Source organism: Nyctereutes procyonoides, unplaced genomic scaffold (assembly GCF_905146905.1).
Source record: "Nyctereutes procyonoides isolate TBG_1078 unplaced genomic scaffold, NYPRO_anot_genome, whole genome shotgun sequence".
In the NCBI taxonomy this organism is placed as follows: domain Eukaryota; kingdom Metazoa; phylum Chordata; class Mammalia; order Carnivora; family Canidae; genus Nyctereutes; species Nyctereutes procyonoides.
In genome coordinates, this window is record NW_026575140.1 from 34,206,145 (window position 1) to 34,224,896 (window position 18,752).

At 47.3% G+C, this 18,752-nt stretch overlaps 1 protein-coding gene across 3 annotated transcripts in view; it reads right to left on the reverse strand.

The window, feature by feature from the left end:
• Positions 1–18,752, reverse strand: part of GLIS1 (GLIS family zinc finger 1) — a 225,378-nt gene that overhangs the window by 101,753 nt on the left and 104,873 nt on the right. The window lies entirely within an intron of this gene.

Genomic DNA, 18,752 nt, shown 5'->3' on the forward strand with positions numbered 1-18,752 from the left:
CATGATTCCCATGGGGGTCCCCAGGGAAGCCCCAGGAGATGCAGGCGGGGGGTGGGGGGCAGGTGCAGTCCCCAGCACTGGCTGATCAGCAGAGGCCCGGGGGTGAGGGGTGGGGTGGGAGGGGGCTTGCGACCTTGACACTGAGCTTATCTCCCCATGCTTTTCATCCCCCACCCCAAACTTTCCCCTTCTCCTACAGCATTCCCCAACTGAGCTCTCTCCTCTCCCTTGGCCTCCATTCCTGCAGTTAACCACTTTCAATTCCCCCCACTCCCCATCTTTGCCTCAGTTCAAACCACTAACATTCTTCACCTGGATGACAGTCTCCCCTCCTTCCTGAACGCAATCCCTCCACTCCAGGTGGTCTTTCCCAAGTGGGGAAAGTCTGACCAGCTTCACCCCCCTCCTAAGCCTCCACAGCTCCCCACAACCCCCTAGATAACGTCTGACTCTCTAAGCCAGGGAAACAGTATCTTGCACCTTCTGTTTGCTCCAGCCCCGCTCCTGCTGGTTCCCACCACCCTCCCTGCCGTGGCTGTGCCCAGCTGCTCAAAGACTCACCCTATTCCTTGTCCCTGAGTGCCCTTGCTGCCCTCCCCACCATGCGTGCCCTCACCACCTCCCCCGTGCACCAGCCCCCAGCCCTGTGTCCCCGTCAGAGCCCCCCTTGCACTCTGTAGCATGACTCAGGTGGAAAGTCTGAAGAGCAAATGCACAAGAGAACACATCCGTACTTGAGTAACTCATGAACTGCGCTGCCAGCAGAGACAGATCTAGAAAGACAAGAGAGACAAGAAGCCTTTTCTCTAAGATGCAGCCCTGGCGGGGGTGGGCCGACCAGTTGGCAGACCCTACTCCAGCCATTCCAGCTTTACTAGCTCAACCCCACGGATTTCCCCGGAGAGGTGGGGGATGGAAACATGAACATTTCCACAGCGTGTTTGAGGGACCGGGAAGCAGCACCAGCAGGGTCTCCATTCCCATCAGGAGCCAGCCTGCATGAGGTGGCAAAGGTGTGTGTGCATGTAGCCCTGGCCCAACCCCTGCTCTGCGCTGGGCTGCCGGTCCTGATTTCAGGGGCTGCAAGGAAGAGTTTCTAGAGAATGCAGCTGATGAGGGACAGCCATGTTCCAGGACCCCGCACGCCCCTGGCTGCTGGGGCTGCAGGAGGCCTGCCCATGAGGCCACATTTCACCTCCCTGGGGAAGGAGGCAGGTTCGCATTCAGTGTAGACCATCGATGCAGTCTGTGTACTTCAGTCCAGTGGCCCCGTGTTCAATGCCAACCCCCTTTCTCACACTTCAGGTCAAGAGTCTGAGGAAAAGCCTCCTGGGCAGGGAAGCAGGGCCTGGCATCCTAGGCTTCCCTGAAGACTCACAGTATATCTTGAGCACCTCCCATCCCCTGGGTCTCAGCTTCCTTTCCTTTTTTTTTTTTTTTTATTTTTTTTAATTTTTTTTTAAATTTTTTTTATTTATTTATGATAGGCACACAGTGAGAGAGAGAGAGAGAGAGAAAGAGGCAGAGACACAGGCAGAGGGAGAAGCAGGCTCCATGCAGCGGGAGCCCGACGTGGGATTCGATCCCGGGTCTCCAGGATCGCGCCCTGGGCCAAAGGCAGGCGCCAAACCACTGCGCCACCCAGGGATCCCTCAGCTTCCTTTCCTATAAAATAAAAGGGAAGGTGGGACGCCTGGGTGGCTCAGTGGTTGAGCACCTGCCTTTGGCCCAGAGCATGATCTTGGAGTCCCGGGATTGAGTCCCGCATCAGGCTCCCTGCATGGAGCCTGCTTCTCCCTCTGCCTGTGTCTCTGCCTCTCTCTGTGTGCGTCTCTCATGAACAAATAAATAAAATCTAAAATAAAATAAAGTAAAATAAAATAAAATAAGGGAAGTGCACTGGAGGTGCCTCTATACATGTTCTACCGAGGCCCAGCGAGCCATACTGAGTCTCCTGTCAAAAGGCCTCATGACCCAGAGGAGGAGCTGGTCTTGGACAGGACCCAAGCCTCCCTCACTGCACCAGGCCCTGACACTGGGGGATCCTCACTACCTGGCAGGTCTGCCACTTCCCACGGGAAGCCAGGGCTTTCTATGGAAGGTGCTGAGAACAGCACCCATCCATCTCTTCCTCCCTTCACACTTCCTCTTGCCACACTCCCACTGTGCACCAAACCTGGGTACTGGGCAGTGAGACGAGCCAGACTCTGTGCTGCCCTCAGGAACTCACAGCCTGGTGACTCATATGGACCTTAAAATAGAAAAGGACATCAGGATGGATCAGTGCCGGGACTGAAGCGTCCCCCACACCCGAGGACAAGGGTGCATACCTTCCTTCCCTTATCCTTCCTCCATGAAGCCTGCCCTGACCCTGCCACCCTCTCCCATGTGATCAGCTGCTCCCAGGAATGCCAGGAGTCCCTCTCCTGCAGCCCTCACTGTGTGATGTAAGCTATGTCAGTTCCTGGTGGGGCAGAGGACTGGGCTACATGTTTCATGTCAGCTTCTCAGCAGTCCTGCTAAAAGAGATCAATTAGCCCATTTTACAGGTGAGGAAACCAAGGCCCAGGAAGGTGAGGTGACTTCTCCTGAGTGACACACCTAGAAGCAAGCTGGCCTGGGATTGGGCTCAGGGCTGATGATTCTAGGTGTGGAATAATCCACTGGCTGTGATTACAGTGGCCAACTCATGCCCTGCCCGCAGGGCTGCCCACAGGCTTGGAGAGGCCATTCCCACGGGGAACACACACATACATCCTAGGAGACATATACCTCAGTCATCCTGATATAATATATCTGGGCTAAAACACACTAAAATTTCTACAGGAAAGATAATCTAATCTCAGCTACTGTTTTAACAGAAAGGGACCCTGAGGCCCGCATAGTTCAAGTTCACACAGACAATGGCCACATCAGGAACAGACGCAGTTTTCTAGAGTCCCCACGAGGCACTACTCCAAAGAGCCTCCCTTCTGCCTCTTAAAGGCAGCCGAACGGGGTAATACTCTCTCCAGGAGCCTGGAAGAGATGAGATATTTATAGGAACAATTTGGTTTATAAGCGTATCTCAAAGATTCCCCCATCGGCTCTGCAGGACAGAGGTCATCATTAACCTTGCTGGAGAGAGAAAGAAATGAAATCTGGGAACCAATGAGGACCATGCGGAAATTCTGCCTGGGGTCAAGCCCTGGGTCCCTCCAGGATGTCGGGCTGTCGGCCTGCTGACCTTGGCCATGGGCACCTCACAGTTCCATAGATGGTCTCCCCGGGCCTCCCTGGAAGCCTATGGTGAGCACTGACCCGTGCTTCTGATGCCAGCTCAGTGACCTGGCATCGTTTCTTCAGGCCAAGCCTGACATCATGGTGTACCATCTTAACACATGCATCTGACTCAGAAGAGAGTGGACAGAAAGTGGGCAGAGGCCCTGGGCTCAGAACATGAGTTCCCCAAAGTCCGCTTGCTTCCTCCTCACCCTGCTTGCTGCCAGGTTTTGCCGGGTGAGCTGTGGCAGCTCACTGCCAAGCACGGGGACCCTGTCAGCAGGCTGGCCATGAATGAGTGCAGTGTTTGGGAGCAGTCAACAAGATGGATGTTGTTTCGTTTCGGCTCCGAGCACCGTAAACATTCTGTGGCAGACGCAGCTCCAGGTGGCTTGCTGGCTCACACCCGGCAGCTGGACCAGCCTGCAAAGGCCCATTAACACGGACATAAACAAGGAGGGCTGGGGGATGGAAGGCGGGGGGGGCCTCTGGGGTCTGTCCCACTTTCAGAGACAACACAAAGGACACAAAAGAGCAGAGAAATCCAGGAGCCAGGCTGGAGGTGGAGGTGGCCAAGACAGGAGGACTGAGACCTTGCCTGGTTCCAGTCCCAGCTCTGATGCTCATCAGCTGGGCGACCTTCCACAGATCTCACACTTTATCCAGGTCTCAGTTTCCTCATCTAGAGAAACAGGAAAGGGCTTCACTGGCAGGCTGCAACGGCCCACGGAAATTCTTTCTGAATGAGCTGACTGTGCTGGCAACTGCTTAAAGACATGGACTACTACATCTGATCCATTCTGACCAAGCAGTTCATAGCATGGGCTTTAGAGACAACCTACCTGGTCTGGAATCGTCACTTTGCCACTCATCTGCCAGTGTGGTCGTGGCCAGGTAACCTAAGCTCTCTGAGCCTCCCTTCCCTTATCTGTAAAATGCAGACAATCACACTTGTTGCAGATGCTTGCTGGCAGGTTAAAATGCCCATAGATGCTCAGCTCAGGGCCCAGCACACAGTCAATAAAAGGTCACTCTCATTCTGTTATTATTTGTAGCTCCCAAATCGCCTGGAGCAAGGTCTCAGGATGGAGTGGTGGCCAAGGCTGGGGGATGGCCAGGTCTTCTGGGATTCTCCCCTCCTGATCTAAGATGATCTTTGGATCCTGGACCAAGCACTCAGCCTGCCAGGCGCCCATGTGGGCCTCACAGCCTGGCCCCAGACATCAAGCCCCAGGCCCATGTGGGAGGCAGTCCAACTTGACGAACATCAATTCTCCAAGAGCCAGTTGGCCAAAAATCAACGTGTCAAATGACCAATTCATCAAAAGCCAATTAGCCACAAATTACTTCGCCAAATGGCTATATTCCCAAATTACCCAAACAGTTACCCAAAACTTGTTTATTTTAACCATTTATAAAGATGACAATTTGTGTTGGAGGAGATGGTTTTAGTTTGAGTTAGAAATTTTGTGTTCCGAGTAGCATTTTTAAAAGTATTCCTTGGTCAAAATCAAGGATCATAGTTGATTTAGTCTTATTTAGTATTTATTCAGCTTATTTCATTATCAGGAATCAAAAATCATTGTTTCATACAGGAAATCTTAAAGTTATACTGCGTAATAGGTTGAAAGGTGGCCTCTGAAAAGATAAGTCCACATCAAATTCCTGGAATGTGTAAAGGTGACCACACTTGGAAACAAGGTCTTTGCAGATGAAATGAAGTAAAGGGTCTTAAGATGGGGAGATCTTCCTGGATTATCCTGGTGGGCCCTAAAGCCAATGAGAAGCATCCTTATGTAAGACAATAGAAAGGAGACAATGTGCCCACTGAGCAGAGACTAAGAGTGGTCCAACTACAGATCAAGAAATGCCAACAGCCACCACAAATAGAGGTGGCAAAGAACAGATTCTACCCTTGAGCCTCCAGAGCCAGCACCTTGATGCCAGACTCTTCCAGGATGGTAAGAGAAGAAATGTTGTTTTTAAGCAACCAAGTTTGTGGTAATTTGCTACAGCAGCCTCAGGAAACTAATATACATTTTTAAAATCATTCTTTTATACCATTTTCTGTTTTTGTCAACTCTTACTGTTTTTGTGAGGGTTCTTTTGTTAATTTCTCAAGAAACCCACTGGCTTGAGTTTATCCCTAGCAATTAACACATAACTGTGATAAGGCTGTGTATGAGAGTTCTTAGTGTATTTATTATTTTACCCACCTTTTAGGACTTTTTATGGTTTATAAATAACTCCTTATTCTTTTCTCTAAAATTTCTTTTTTTTTAATTTTTTTTATTTATTTATGATAGAGAGAGAGAGAGAGAGAGAGAGAGAGAGAGAGAGGCAGAGACACAGGCAGAGGGAGAAGCAGGCTCCATGCACCGGGAGCCGGACGTGGGATTCGATCCCGGGTCTCCAGGATCGCGCCCTGGGCTAAAGTCAGGCGCTAAACCGCTGCGCCACCCAGGGATCCCTCTTTTCTCTAAAATTTCATATTTATGATTAAAGTGTATCAAATTGGTTATCTATTCTTTTAAAAAATTAGCAAATTAAAACTAGCAATGTACAAAAAGAATAGATCATCACCACCAAGTAAGGTCCTCAGAATGCAAGGTTCCAGATCAATCAACATAATTCACTAAATCTAAAGGATAAAGAAGAACCATATGATCAGCTCAACAGGTACAAAAAAAAGCAATACCTATTCATGATAAGAAACTCTCAGCATACTAGCAATAGAAAAGAGTTTCTTCAATAAAGGAAAACCAGTGATAAACTATAGCTAACATCATGCTTTATGGCAATGCTTTCCCCTAAATCAGGAACAAAGTAAGGATGTCCATATTCACCACATCTATTCAACATTTTATTAGAGGTCCGAGGTGGTGCAATTAGGCAAGGCATGAAAATAAGAAAAGAAAAAGCACAACTCTTTATTCCCAGATGACATGACTGTTTATATGGAAAGTCCTAAACAATCTCCAAAATAAAAAACTTATTTATTTATTTAATAAGTTTATTTTTATTGGTGTTCAATTTGCCAACATACAGAATAACACCCAGTGCTCATCCCATCAAGTGCCCCTCTCAGTGCCCGCCACCCAGTCACCCCCACCCCCCGCCCTCTTCCCCTTACACCACCCCTAGTTCGTTTCCCAGAGTTAGGAGTCTTCCATGTTCTGTCTCCCTTTCTGATATTTCCTACCCATTTCTTCTCCCTTCCCCTCTATTCCCTTTCACTATTATTTATATTCCCCAAATGAATGAGACCATATAATGTTTGTCCTTCTCCGATTGACTTATTTCACTCAGCATAATACCTCCAGAAAAACTTAGAATAAATTAATTTAGCTATGTCACAGGATACAAGGTCAACATATAAATTATACTTCTATATACTAGAAAAAATTAAGCAAAAAAGGAATTTACAGGAATAATCCATTTATAGCTGAAACCATAAAACAAGAGAGCATGACTTGGGATAGGAAAAAGTTTCTTAGAACACAGTAACATAACAACATCAAAAAACATAAAATGCTTAGGAACAAAGTGAAAGTTGTGTAAGACCCTTTACACTGAAAATTATTAAATACCATTGACAGAAAGTAGAAAAGACCTAAATAAATGGGAGGAGAGATACTATGTTCATGGATGGAAGAGCCAACATTGTTAAGATCTCAATTCTATCCAAACTGACTATACATTTAATGCCATTTCAATAAAAATTCCAGCAGCCTTTTTGGCAAAATTTGATAAGTTGATTCTAAAATACATGTGAAAATATTGAGGATCTAGAATAGTCAAAAAATATTAAAAATGAAGACAAAGTCAGAGGATTTGGACTATCTGATTTCAAGGTATTTTTTTTAAATAAAACTACAGTAAGCAAGACAGTGTGGTGGTGGTGATGGTATAAGAACAGACATATAGATCAATGGAACAAATGGAAAGCCTACAGATAAACCCACACTACTATGAATATTGCCAAGACAAACCAATGAGAAAGAAGTCTTTTCAGCAAATGTTTCTGGAAAAGCTGAATAACTGTATGGAAAAGACAACCCTGACTCTGATCTCACAACATACCCCAAAATCAACTCAGTGCATTATCAATCTAAACTTAAGGTTAAAGCCATAAAACTTCTAAGAGAGGGCATAACTTGGCACAGGCAAAGGTTTTTTTTTTAATTTTTATTTATTTATGATAGTCACACAGAGAGAGAGAGGGAGAGGCAGAGACACAGGCAGAGGGAGAAGCAGGCTCCATGCACTGGGAGTCTGATGTGGGACTCGATCCCAGGTCTTCAGGATCGCGCCCTGGGCCAAAGGCAGGCGCTAAACTGCTGTGCCACCCAGGGATCCCCAGGCAAAGGTTTCTTAGAACATAAGAGCAGGGCACCTGGGTGGCTCAGTGGTTGAGCATCTGTCTTTGATTCAGGCTGTGATCCGGGGTCCTGGGATTGAGTCTCACATCAGGCTCCCCGCAGGGAGCCTGCTTCTCCTTCTGCCTAGGTCTCTGTCTCTCTGTGTCTCTCTCATGAATAAATAAATAAAATCTTAAAAAAAGAAGAACATAAAAAGCAAGAAATATAAAAGAAAAAGTTGATAAACTGGACTGCTTCAAAGTTAAGAACCTCTGTTCTTGAAAAACACCTTTTAGGAAATGAAAAGGGAAGACAACAAATAGGAAAAAATATTCCCCATACGTATATCTAACAAGACTTGTATCTGGAATATACAAAGAACTCTTACGATTCAATAACAGAAGGATAGACAATGCAACTGAAAATGGACAAAAGATTTGAGTATTCACGGCTTGAAAGAAGATATGCATATGCCAATACACACGAGCAGATGCAAAAATGCTCTAAATTTTTAGTCATCAGGGAAATGAAAATAAAACAGGGGGAGCGGCGGTTCCAATCACTGGCCTGTTGGTATGCTGGTAACCCAGAGACCCACTGAAGGACCATCTTCTTGCTGGCCAGTTTTAAAGAGAAAACAAATGCAAGCCCGGCTTCTGGAAGCTTCGGGTCTGGATACACACCTGGTATTAAGCTTCTTTTCTTGCTTCTGGGCAGAAAGGAGTTGGAAAACCCTCCTAGAGGGGATGACTGTTGAGCTAAATCCTGAAAGATTACTTGCCAGAAGGACAGGGCAAGAAGAGCATCAAAAGTGCACGGATCATCATCCAGCCAGAGACATGTAACAGCAGCAGGTATTTGGGAGTTGCTAAGTTTTCAGAACTAGGACCAAGAAGCCCAGAAAGTGAGATGAGCAGAGCTGGGGCAGGTCGCACCTTGTGAGCCACTTCAGTAATCTTGGACTTTATCCTCTACTATGACAGAATTATAGATTTATCACTTGGCCCAGGTCTGGACCAAATCCCAATATGTAAGCTATATTATCCATTCATTCTTCATTTACTCAAGTTTTTATTCAACAAACATTAACTGCGCACCTGGCTGTTAATGTTCCTCTCTCCCTAGCCTAGGGAGGATCTCCATTCCCAGTCCTCACTTTTTCTCTGGGATATGCAGCCCCTATATAGTAAGTGCCTATTGTGTGCCAGGAACTGGGTCTGAGGCTATATAAGCAAAATCTCATCTAATCCTAATGTTTTCTCTATTTTGTAGATGAAGAAATGAGAAGCTCAGATAAGAAATGGATTTAAACCCAGGCCTATCTGATTCCAAACCACTATTCCGATCAATCTGTCCATCAGTGCAGAAACAGTACCCAAGTGCAGGCTGTAGGCTAGGCCTAGTGATCCACACGGGGTTGGGGGTGGGGGTGGGGGTGGAGGGACAGGTAGGGGGCACAAGTGATCACAATGCTGCCTTTAGAAAGCTCACACCTGCCTGCCCCTGACTGCCTCTTCCATCAGAGGTGGAGCCACCTTTCCCTTGAAGAGATCTAGGTGGGCTCCCAGATGCCTGGGCTCAGTGACCTTGGAGCGACAGCGAGAAACAGTGAGTCCCACCTCTGGCACTCCCATCTCCAGTCACTCACAACGATGGATGCACTATCCCTTTGCAGCCTGAGTAGTGGCTGCTCTTGGGAATGGCAAAGGGGGCAGGGCATGGTGCCAAGGTCTAGTCTCCTCCACTCCTGGTGGTCTTGACCAGAACCTGGCCGAATCCTGGAGCTTCCCATTACTGCAGCTAGTGGGGTCATCCACCCAATCATAGGCAAGTCAGATAAACAACCCACAACTTCCCTAGGAGGCAGCCTCCCCCACATCTGACCCTGACAGCCCAATAGCTACAGGCTTTGCACACTGCCACCTCCCCCCAGGAACCTTCACCTCTGCTCCAAACCTTCTTCAGTGGCCCCCAGCTCCTAGGTCTGATGGTTCCCCACCTCTTTATCAGTCCCTCATTGTTCTGCTTCTGGTACACTCACTGTTATGGGCAGAATGCTTGTGTACCCCCCAAATTCATCTGTTGAAACCCTACCTCCAATGTGATGGTATATTTGGAGATGGGGCCCTTGGGAGGTAGTAGGGATTATATGAAGCCATGAGCATGGGGCCCCATGAATAGCCCTTCTAAGAAGAAACAAGAGGAAGCTTGCTTCTCTTGTTCTCTTCCATAAGAGGACACAGTGAGAGGACAGCTGTCTATGAACCAAGATGCAGACCCTCACCAGACACTGAATGTGGGACATCCAGCCTCCAGAACTGTGAGAGAAGAATGTTCATCATATGTTTGCTATTAGCAGCCTGAACCAACTAAGACAACTGCCTTGTCCTCAAACACACCTCAGGAGCTTTGCATTTTCTGGCCTCTTTTCTTCCAGGTTCATACAGCAGTTTCTGGTCACCATTCAAGTCTCAACATGAAGATCCCACCTCATCCAGGAAGCCCTCCCTGATGTGCTGGGAGCCTCATGGGTCATGCCATCCTGTTTGTCCATCTTTATGACATTCAACGAGTGTTAACAGCATCTTGTTTCTTTGCTCATGTCTTTGATCTTCTGCTCTCTGAGGGCATAGACTTGGTCTATTTTGATCACCTTCCAGGTCAGAGAACACAGCCTGGCTCACAACAGCAATTTACAAATACCTGTCACATGCACAAATCCCAAAAGGCCCAGCTTAAGTGGCGCCTCCCAGTAAAACCCGTCTGGATACCCTTGTTCAGCTCGCTCAGAGGTACAGACCCCCTCTCTCCCACAGGTGTCCGAGGGCGGGGCTTGTGGCTGATTCATCTCCACATCCAGCACCCCACACAGGGACTGGCCTGTGTATTCAGGGACTGAATTCAGCTTTCCCACCTATGATATGTGTACAAGGGCTTTGTAAACTGTAGAGTGCTATGTGCAAGTACATATGGGCATGCACACACACGCGCGCACACACACACACACACACACACACACACACACACACACACATTTTCCAGGCCCTGCCGGTCACAGGGCCTTACCATATATCTGCTGAACCGAATTCTGGGCAGTATCTGCCAGTGCCCTAACTCCGGGTCCCACGACCACAGCCACGCGTTGGAACTATGCAGCCACTCCCACAATTGGCATGAATCTGGAACAATTACCTGAGCGGCCTGGGAGGCAGAGGTTAAGAAAACCCCAGCGCTGAGAGCTCTGCAGGCCTGGGTGGGGGAGGCGCGAAATGCTGCCCGCACATGTGAGCAGCAGATGGTCAGCCTGGCCGATCGGGAGGGTTCTATTTCAGTGACAATTCATTTTCAGTAATTATCCCTCTCTCCTTTAAAGTCACCTAAGGCAGCCCTCGTGGGCACAGTGGACCTCTTCCCTGGGCGAACTTTCAAGTTATTTGCACTTTTGGAGATGCGTAGAATTAAAAGCAGATGTGCCAAATTGAGCCTCCTGCTTGCCGCTCCATCTCTGATTTTTTTTCCCTGCCGGCCCACTGTAAATGTTTTTAAAATGGGACCCCGGTACTAGACATGTCAAACAGCTGAATTCAAGGTAGAGGAGGCTGCCAGCAGGGAAGACGGATGAAATTTAAAATCCCTTTCGACAGATTAACTAGAGACACTTTGAAGCCATAAATCATGCAGACAGTCTAGAAGAAGCTAATAATGGATTTCGGTTTTGTTCGTATTTATTATCTTGAAGAGATAGCAGAATGCAGGGCCAATGTGCCTGGCTGGGAAATCCACTGGGGACTTCCCAAGGCTGACTGTCAACCAGAAGAGAGGTGGGACAGGAAGGGAGGAGGGACATAAGGACTGACATTAATTATGTAACTGCTGTGTGCCAGGCACTGGGCTTGGTATGAGTTTTATTTCAGCCACAATGCCAGTCACGTGAGGAACATAATACTGTCCCCATGTTATATAAGAGGACCCTAAGATGCTCCAAGAGAACTTGTTCCAAGCCATACAGCCTGGCCTCCCTGACTCTAAAGCTCTGCTCTTTCCACTCAACAGAATATATGGGAAAAGAAACAGCCTGACGTGAGAGCACAGAAAATCTTAGAGAGAGAGAGAGAGAGAGAGAGAGAGAGAGAGAGAGAGAGAGAGAGGCAGACCACAAGGGCATGAGCTCCAGGCACCCTGAAGGTCCCACTTTTCAAGACACCTGTGTCCTTGCCCACCACTCGTCCTTTTGGCCTTCCCATGCTCTCTATTTGGGGTGCTGTCAGTGGTCCTTTCCTGAGCTCACCATCATGCCAGGACTTGGCCTTGGTTGGTCTCTGCCCTCACGAGCATACCCTGAATTAGAGCATTTTTGTGTCTGCCTTATTGATCCCCAGAGGTCTTGCCTCAAACAGATATGACCCTATCCATCCCTGCATCTTCCCACAGACACACAGGAGATGATCTATGCTGTTTTAACTGAATTCCCCAATGCCCCAGCACCTGAACACCAGGATCACATCCACCAAGGGAGGAGGATGACGAGGGAAGGAAGCTAGTATATTAGAGCACCTCACTGTTTCTTTCAACACAGTTTTGATGCCCACTCTCTACCAGCAGCAGGGATAGAACCAAGAACCAGACATAATGCCGACATAGGGCTTAGGCAGATCTTTTTTTTTTAATAAATTAATTTTTATTGGTGTTCAATTTACCAACATACAGAATAACACCCAGTGCTCATCCCGTCAAGTGTCCCCCTCAGTGCCCATCACCCATTCACCCCCACACCCCGCCCTCCTCCCCTTCCACCACCCCTAGTTCATTTCCCAGAGTTAGGAGTCTTTATGTTCTGTGTCCCTTTCTGATATTTCCCACACATTTCTTCTCCCTTCGGCTTAGGCAGATCTTAAGTACCAGCTACTTTATATACTAATTTAACTAGCAGGAGAGATAATTACCCTCCACCTACCAAACAAGGAACCTGAAGCTCAGAAGGTGAAGTAACTCAGCCACAATCAAGCAGGTACATCCAGGCCACCTCTGCCACAGGCCCTCCCTGCACTATCAGAGCCCCGCCTCCCTCGCCAGCACAGCCGGCCCAAGTGCACTCTACTATGTGCTGAGTATCAGCGGCTAGTCGTACAAAATGCAGAGACAGGTTAGACGTAGTGACCACAGGCTCAAATACAGGAACAGGAAACAACACCCCCGAGAGGCCAGAAGGGGTGACCACCAGGGAGGGCTCCCAGGGTGAAGGACGAGTCCTGACTCTCCCTGTTCATACTACTCTATAACTCCTCATCCACAGCAGTGGGCTCCAAACTCTGGCACAGGAGAATCACTCCAGGGATTTGAACAATATATCTGGATTCTGCCTTTGACAAATCAGATCAGAATCTCGGGGGATTTGGGCTGGGAAGATGCACTTCTCTGAGCATCCCAGAGAACCCTGCTGCAGACAGTCTGGTGCCAGCCTACCTTGCATCTGGCCACCACCGATCCTCAGGAGTAGAGTCTCACCTCTCTGGCCTGGCACAGTCAAGGCCCTTCAAACTGCTTGGCTCCAAACCACATCTCTGGTCTGATCTGCCAAGACTGCATGCACATACACTCAACGCACCCCCGCAGAGTCAGAGTGCAGGCCCGACAGCACTTTGCCATTCCCTGTTAGACCTGTACGTGTATGCCTACCCCATCCCCTGCTTCATGCTCTTCCCTCTCCTGAAATGCCCTTCTAGCCACTTCAACATGGCCAACTCATTCCTACTTATCTTTCAAGGCCCAGCTCAAATGTTTCCTCCCTGAAGCCCTCCTAGATCTCCCCATGAATAAGCCACCCCAAGCCCCCTGAAGTTAGTGCCTGAGGTTCTCTCTCTAGTTCTCCCTCTAGCCTCCCTTCCTGGTCCAGTGCCTGGCTCAGAATGGTGCTCTGGAAACAAATGAGTCATGAGATGGTCTTGGAGAGCAGGCAACCCCACAAAGGTAAGAGAAGGAGAAACATCCCTCTGCATCTTGTTGCACTCTCCCTGCCACGCTACAGACATGCTGGCCCCATCCCACACTGGCAGCTTGTTCCTCTTTCTGGGCCTTTGCACTCGTTGTTTCCTCCACCTGACGAGCGCTGCACTAGACAGGTCATGGATGGCTGCCTCTTGTCACTCAGATCTCACTTTCCGCGAGAGGCCTTCTCCACCCTCCCTAGACCCAATCTCTCACTATCCCCTCACCTGCTTCCATTTTCTTCCTAGCTCATGCTATTACCTATATGTCCTCTATGTGCTCACTGTCTGCGCCACTGGAATGCAAGCTCCATGAGGGCAAGGAGTCTCCCTGACTACATCATCAAGGGCTACAACAAGTGAACTCTAGAAAGCCCGGAGAGCCTTCTTGTTCTTTTCCTGCATACACACACAGCCTTGAGAAAGCCGTCACAGACCATGCAATATGTGACCTTGGGTTTTCCCTTCTGAGATATATCCGCAGCTAAATGTACATGTTGATTTATGATGAATTTTTGGAGGAAAACCTTTAAGAATTAGAAATACTTCCATAATCTCATCTCTCAGACCGCTTAGATTTTGATAGGTTCATTTTTTTTCATTACACCTATGTGTATGAACATGTCTGTGCATAGAGACGTATACATGTACAAATACATATACAAATATTTAGCATCTTACTACATACCGACATTTGTTTAGTATTTGTACACAAATCATGAGCATTTCCCTCTTGCCATGAGGGGTCCCTCAAAAACTCCCTTCTTGGGGGCACCTGGGTGGCTCAGTGGTTGAGCATCTGCCTTTGGCTCCGGGCGTGATCCCTGGACCCTGGGATCAAGTCCTGCATTGGGCTCTCCGCAGGGAGCCTGCTTCTTGCTCTGCCTATGTCTCTGCCTCTCTCTGTGTGTCTCCAATGAATAAATAAAATCTTTAAACAACTACAACAACAAATCCCTTCTGGATGGCTGCATAGTATTCCATTATGGGATTCATTATAATGTAGTTAGTTATTCCCTATTATTAGACATTTAGGTTGTTCCTGGTTTTTTACTGTCATAAATAATGCTGTGATGAGTATTATTTGCTGAACATAAATCACTGTCTGCATGTCTGAATGCTTCCTCAGGATAACTTCCAAAAGGAGGAATTCCTGAGTCAACGAGACTGAATATTTTCCAGGTTTGTGGAACATACTGTCAGGCTGCCCTCCAGAAAGACGGTCCCAGTTCATACTCACACCAGTTGACTGCTGAGGTGGCCGCCTTCATTGCACATTGCAGCGAGAAGGAACAGGATTTCCTTTGTGTTTGCTAATTTGTGACACCAAAATGATTATTCCGTTTTTATTTGGGGTTTAATGTCAAGGTGGGGAATGCTAACTGCATTTCTTCTTTTGTCAATAGCCTGTTCCTGTTCTTTCTCCATTTTTCTTATCATTTTGGGGTGGCTTTTTTTTAAGATTTTATTTATTTATTCATAGACAGACAGAGAGAGAGAGAGAGAGAGAGAGAGAGAGAGAGAGGCAGAGGGAGAAGCAGGCTCCATGCAGGGAGCCCGACATGGGACTTGATCCTGCATCTCCAGGATCACACCTCGGGCTGCAGACAGCGCCAAACCGCTGCACCACTGGGGCTGCCCTTGGGGTGGCTTTATTATGTATTGAAGACATCAGGCTTGCTCTCTGTAGCAAATGCTTTACTCGCTTTGTTGATTGCCTTTTATTGTTTATAAATTTTTACATGTGAAAGTGCTCTAAATTTTCACGCGGTCCAATGTAACAGTCCCTGGTTGAGATCATTTCCAGGGGCTTTATGTAAAGCTAGTCCTTTTCCAACCAGACATAAGATAAATATTTCCCTATAATACCTTCTAATTTTTTTGTGTGGCTTCATTTTTCACACTTAACTCCTTAATCCATCTGGAATGTATTTTGCAGGATAATGTAGGTGAGGATTTAACTTTATTTTTTTCCCCAAATAGTTAACCAATTGTCCCCATCTGTGTTATTTTTTTTTCAAGACCTTATGGCAGAGTTTCTACCATCTCCCTTAGTAGCACCATAGTGTAATAATAATCACAAATATCACATGCATGTACTTACACTTTACAAAACATTATTCATTCATCATTCATTCATCACATTTTTGTTGAGTGCCTGCTATGCACTGGGGACTATTCTCAGTGCTAGGAATACAGGAGTGAATAATATGGGTAACAACCTCTGCTCTTACAGAGCACATCTTCTAAAGGGGGATGTAAGATAAGTAAAATGAAAACTTAACTTATATGGAATATTAGTCATAAGGAGAAAAATAAAACAGGAGGAGGTATCTGAGGGGAAAATGTACTTCTATATAGGATGTTCAGGGAAGGCTGCATTAAGAAGTGTCACTTGGCTAAAGACCTGAAGCAGGTGAGGCACTGAGCCTCAGGATGTTAGGGCTTGAGAGGAGGAGGACATTCCAGGCAGAGGAAACAGCCAGTGCCAAGGCCCTGAGGCAGCAGGAAACCTAACATGCTCCAGAATCAGCAGCAAACCAGTGTGGCTGGAGAGGAGTAAGCCTGAGGGCACAAAGGAGGAGCCAGAGACCAGAGTAATAAGAGAGATGTATAGAAGGGTGTATATGTGTGTGGATATCACATTGGACCTCACAGGGCTTTAAACAGATCTCATTTTACCTCCACATCTGGATAAGATGATTTGTTTGGGTAAGTTTTAAGCAAAAAAGCAGCATTACTAATGTTTTTAACACAGGGTTTTTCAACTCCAGCACTACTGACATTACGAGCTGGATAATTCTTTGTCCTGGGGGGCTGTCTCTACATTGCAGGATGTTTAACAGCATCCTTAGTAGCATGCATGCACCCATATGCACACACAACCAGTTGTGACAATTAAGAATGTCTTCAGATGCTGCCAAGTGTTCTTTACAGAACAAAACGGCTCTGGTTCAGAACCACTGCTTTAATAAGATCTCTCAGGCCACCGTGTTGACGGGGCAAGACAGAGACAGAGAACCAGCTAAGGGGCCCCTGCAATCCATCAGTGAGATGACACTGGCTGCCGCCAAAGCAGTGGGAAGGGGCTGGATTGTGGTTATGTGGTGAGCGTAGAGGCATCAGAATCTACTGACAGAGCACCTATGGGGAATGCAAGAAAAAGAAGAGTCCATTTTATATCCTCAAGACCTATGAAGATGGAGTTGCCATTTACGGGGACAGGAAACACAGAAGAAGGACCCAGTTTCGGGGAGACCATCAGGAAGTCTGTCTTGGTCTTTTCTGACATGCAAATGCTGAAGAGCAACTGGACTGACAGGTCTGGAGTTCAGGGGGGCAGATCAGGGCCAGGGACATACTTTGGACCAAGCGCAGATCGATGGTATTTGAAATGCAGTGATATAGATGAGACCACCAAGAGGGTGAGTATAAACAGCAAAGAAAGCAGTCCAAGGACTAAGCGTAGGCACACCAGCTTTAGAGGTTGGAGGGCTGACGGGGTTGGCCAGAGGCACAAAAGGAAAACCAGTCTCAGCAGCATCCCGATGCTGAGAGAAAGAACTGTTTCAAGGAGCAGAGAGTGATCTATCATGTCCAAAGCTGCTCAGAGGACAACTAAAGTAAGGACTAAGAGTTGTCACCTAGATTTGGCCACATGGAAGCCACCAGAAACCTGAACCAAAGCTGCTGGGGGAGTGTAAAGCGCTGGTTGGAGATTACTCACAAAGTAACGAGAGGAGAGAAACTTGAGATGCTGAGCGCAGGCAGCTCTCCCAGCTTGCTAAAATGCATCCCCAGACTTCTCCTTTGCTCCTTTGACATCTTTCCCACTGCCCCTTACTGTGGTCACTGCTTCAGGGCCTCAGGCAGTGTGGTTTGCAGTGCCTCCTATAAAACAAGCGTGTGTAATGCAACCTCACACACCCAACCCTAACATGGGAAGGGGTTAAGGCTCCAGACCATCCTTGGCCAGTGGGTACAGGTACCCAGGAATCAATACTTCCTCCTTGACAGTGCTCTGAGATGCATGTGGGAGGGGCTCTCGATAAGCTATCCCTCCGCCTCTGTCCTGTTTCACCCCCCATCTCTCATTTGGGGGTCCCTGGAATCACCTCCCAAGGAAACTACCTATACTAGAGCATGAAAATCTCCACCTGCAGGGAAAACCAGGCTCAGACAGGTGGGAAGGAAAAGAGAAGCAGACTGGAGGTAGATACATAGTCAGGACAGGATTGTGATTTGTTTTTTAAAAGATGTCAGAAACAATAGCAGGCTTGTATGGTAATGGCAACAAGCCGGGAGGGAGGCAAAAACTGATACAGGACAAAAGGGAAGAATCACCAGAGCGATGGTGTTCTTGAGAAAGTGAGAAGAGGGTCCACAGTCCAAACTGGGCCACAAAACAACTCTCAATAAATTTCAAAAGACTTAAATGAATAGAACATGTCCCATTACCACACATGACTCAAAGATGCAATGGGAACTACAAAATATTTTGAACTGGTTGATAACGAAACGTCTACATATCAAAACTTCTGAGATGCTGCTAAAGCAGTACTTAAGAAAATATTAGTTTTTTATTTTTTTTGTTTCCACTGCAATATATTACTAATATAAAAAATGTTAAAAAGAAAAAAAATTCATTCTCAGTTCTCTAACAGCTCTCATCCTTCCCTCTTGCCCACACAACTCCTGACCCATTTCCTCAGGGCCAGTGCAAAACCGAACCTGTTCACTGCCATTTTTACAGAAAACAACCAGTGCCAGGGATGCAGGGAAGAAGGTTAGACAAGGGTGACAGTACCGTCCAGGTTCCACCCAAGGGTAGGCCAGGTGGAGATTCACAGAATTCAGATGAAAGGGCTGGTGGCCTCACAATGATGTACTCTAACTAAAGTGGGCTGGAGAGGAGATAGGATAGCCCGTAAGAGGCTTTAGAGGACATCTCATGGGCTTGTGTCAAACCCAAAAAAAAAAACCGACACCAGGAGAATGGGGAGACCAGGGAGGCAGTCTTGCGGAAAGTTTCACAATTCTCCCATGTTGGGAGGTGTGGAAAGTCTAGAGGGCATCAAGAGCCTCACTCATTTTGGCAGAAAAACTTACTCTAGTGTTGGGAAGTCACAATGATGCCACGGACACT